At 39.9% G+C, this 3,896-nt stretch overlaps 1 pseudogene; it reads right to left on the bottom strand.

Annotated features, from left to right (window-relative positions):
- Window positions 1-1,236: 1,236 nt before the first annotated feature.
- LOC150063062 (aldo-keto reductase family 1 member A1 pseudogene) lies at window positions 1,237-2,377 on the bottom strand (annotated as a pseudogene).
- Between the last annotated feature and the right edge of the window lie 1,519 nt (window positions 2,378-3,896).

Below are 3,896 nucleotides of genomic sequence, written 5' to 3'. Positions count from 1 at the left end.
CCCCTTCCCTAGTAACATTTCCTGTCAAAATTTTAAATTTCATAGAATATACATTGATAATTATGACTGCACGTTTCATAGCTGTGTGGTTCTAGGTAAGTTATATAACCTCTCTGCACCTTAGATTTATTCATGAAGAATCATGTCTACCCAGAGGGCTGCTTATAAAGATTGAATCATTTAACATATACAAAACACTTCAGCTGCCTGGCACACAGAAATGTTAAATAAATCAGTGTGGGCTCATAAATAGATGAATGTATACATGAATATAGGCAATAACATAATGACCCTATATAAGAAGGGTTTTTAACCTTTTTTCACTTATGCAACAAATACTTTCCCCTGTTTTTCTCAGTACTATGTATGGTATTTGGTTTTTGATTCAAAAAAATCTACAAATTAAATTTACCAGAATTTTTTCCTTAGATTTTCTTTATATTATCTATAAAGTCTTTTCTTAGTCTAGATCTACTGAAATATTCACATTTCATCCAGAGTTTTGTGTGGTTTTCATTTTTATATATTTTATTGTTTAATCTGCATTAAATTAATTTAGGTAAAGGAAGGATATTAAAAATATCATATTTATTTATTTAACTGTGGGTTATGGTCCTTGAACTCTGAGCCTGGGTGCTGTCCATGAGCTCTTCAGCCCAAGGCTACTGCTTTCCCCCTGGAGCCACAGCCCCACTTCCCATTTTCTAGTGATTTCTAGTGATAAGTGTCTCAAGGTCTTTTAGTGTCCAGGCTTGCTTTGAACTGAGGTCCTCAGACCTCAGCATCCTGAGGAGCTAGGATTACAGGTGTGAGCCACAACATCCAGCAAAAAATATCACTTCTTTTCTTACCCAATTATTATATATTGAACAATTTCTTATCTCCCTATTTGAGATACCACTTTCATTATTCGATGACTACTTATATAACCTTGTCAGTTTCTTGACTGTCTATGCTTTTTTTTTTTTTTTGCCAGTTTTGGGCTTGAGCTCAGGGCCTGAGCACTGTCCTTGGACTTTCTCAAGACTAGCACTCTACCACTTGAGCCTCAGCACCACTTCTGGCTTTTTCTAAGTATGTGGTACCAAGGAATCGAACCCAGGTCTTTGTGCATGCTAGGCAAGCACTCTACCACTAGGCCAAACTCCCGGCCCTGTCTATTCTTTTATACTCACAGAATCTTAATATTGGGTTATGGTAGCTTTATTTTATTTATTTTTTTTTGTGGATGTTCCAATGGCTTTATTGACTCTCTCTTTCTGGGAGTGGCAGGCAGTTATTTCTTAGCTGAAGACCTGGAAGGGAAGCCAAGCTGTGATCCTAGTAAGGGTCATTAAAGGAGTACAGAGCATGTCCTGCATCTCTTGGAACCCTCTTCCCATCCACCGTAATCATGGGTACAATATATCGCCAATTTTTGTTCAAGGCATCTAGCTGCTTCATATCTTCAGGGCTGAAGATGAAGTCAAATACCTGGATATTCTGAAGGATACGAGAAGGAGTGACACTTTTAGGGATGCAAATCACTTTCCTCTGGACCTGCCACCTGAGCAGGATCTGAGCTGGAGATCTGCCATATTTTTCAGCCAGTGCCAGGACCACCGGTTCCTCAAGCAAGATAGGTTCATCAGGATGTCGCCAAGCACGATCAGAAGAGCCCAAAGGGCTGTAAGCAGTCACCTCCAGGCCACGTGCTTGGCAGTGAGCAATGAGCTCGTTCTGAGCCAGGTATGGGTGGCATTCCACCTGTAACACAGCAGGGCTTACAGAAGCCACACTGAGTACATCATCTATCTGCCGACTACTGAAGTTGGACAAGCCCAGTGCTCGTACCAGCCCCTTTGCCACCAGTGTCTCCAGTGCCTTCCAGGTCTCCTTGTAGTGGGTAGAATCATAGCGCATAGTTCCATCATCATTCTTAGGGAAGAGATTGTCTCCTCGCTCAAAGCGTAAGGCCAGTGAATCAGATACAGGTCCAGATACTCCAGCTGGAGGTCAGCCAGTGTCTTCCGAAGGGCACCTTCTACATCCTCAGGGTGGTGCTTAGTGTTCCACAGCTTGGATGTCACAAACAGCTCCTCCCGAGAGACTGGCTTGCCTGGTCCCACATTCTCCTTCAGGGCCTCCCCAATCTCACTCTCATTGCTGTATACAGTAGCACAGTCAATGTGGCGGTAGCCTATGAGTAATGGCTGCTTTTACCTGGCCAGGCTCACTTTTCCAGGCGCCTAGACCAATCAAGGGCATCTTCTGCCCAGTGTGCAGGAGGACACAGGAAGCTGCCATTACCCCCTCGGCACTTGCACACTGAGAGCTGGCTGGTGTGGCCTAAAAGGAGCTCGGAGCTGGGCAAGTCGCAGGGCCCCGGCTTAAGTCTGGCGGCGAAGAGGAAGCTTTAAAATATATCTTACTGTCTGGCACTGAAGTTGCCATTTTTATTATTACTTTTTTCTCATTTTTCATCTGTCACATCTCATTAATTTTGGGATTTTTTTCAAATTTTAGAAAATATTTTAAAATTTTTGAAGTTTTCATGAAATGTGGAAATTATTATAGACAGAATTGATAGCTTAATAAAGCTGACTTGCTCATTTAATAAAGCAATGTCTGTTTCTTAGGTATTATACTTATTTCAGGCAATTTTTTCTTCTCAAGATTCTTTCTTTTTCTTCTTTGAAAATTGTGTTTAAACCATATATTTAAAAACATAGATTAGCCAGTTCTCAGCAGCTCACACCTGTAATCCTATGCTTTCTAAGCTAGTCTGGGCTAGAAGTTCATGCGACTCTTAATTTCCGATTAACCACCAAAAAGCTGCAAGTGGACCTGTCGCTCAAGTGGTGAAGTGCTATCCTTGAGCAAACAAGCAAACAAACAAAACAAACTTAGGCACAGCATCATACCCTGAGCTCAAGTCCTAGGACTAAATTATAGGATATGATGTATTACATAGAGAATAAATGTATTACATATATATGTATATATATACACATATATAGATATTCTGTCTATCTATCTAAGTATCTATCTAAGTATCTATCTATCTATCTATCTATCTATCTATCTATCTATCTATCATTCCCTCTAGGTTAATTTCTGTGTATTTTATGTTTTAATGCATTTTTTGAATAGGATATTTCTCTGATATGCATACAATTGGCTGTTCTTAAATTTTTTTATTGTAATGAAGAAAGCCTCTACATTTTGTATATATTGTACTGGTTGCTTTGCCAATCTATCCTATTTATATTCATGAATACTACTTGATATGACCATAGACTTGGTGGTTAATGTAAGACACTGTGCTATATACAAATGGAATCTTAGTTAGGACTCTTGGCAGGGAATTGTATTAGCTTTGGTCAGAATTTCCATTTCTCAAATTGATAGGGGATCCTCTCTTTGAAAACTTTATATCTTTCAGCTCCACTCCAGTTGCTATGAACTGGAATTTCTGAAAGCAAATACTGTTCTCATACCATTTGTGGCCTCTTTTGTGATAGTTATCTCAATACCAATAGAATATCTTGATTGTTCAATGCTCACAGTAGTTGTGAATATTCTTGCCTCATTTCAGTTTTCTCTGGGATTATTGACTGTTGAGTGGAGGAAACTATTGCAAGTTTAGTGATGTAACAAGATTATTCACTGAGTAAAACCATGAAAGCTTTGCTGTTGCTCATGTAAAACCATTCCAGGCTGGGACTTTGGCCTAGTGGTAAAGTGCTTGCCTAGCATGCACAAAGACCCGGGTTTGATTCCTTGTTACCACATACACAGAAAAAAGCTGGAAGTGGTGCTGTGTCTCAAGTGGTAGAGCTCTAGCCTTGAGAAAGACCAAGGACAGTGCTCAGACCCTGAGTTCAAGCTTCTGGACTGGCAAAAAATAAAAAAGA

This window comes from Megascapheus bottae, chromosome 5 (genome assembly GCF_031878675.1).
Source record: "Megascapheus bottae isolate mThoBot1 chromosome 5, mThoBot2.hap1, whole genome shotgun sequence".
In the NCBI taxonomy this organism is placed as follows: Eukaryota; Metazoa; Chordata; class Mammalia; order Rodentia; family Geomyidae; genus Megascapheus; species Megascapheus bottae.
The sequence above is the reverse complement of the archived record's forward strand: the minus strand, read 5'-3'. Positions and strand labels throughout refer to the sequence as shown.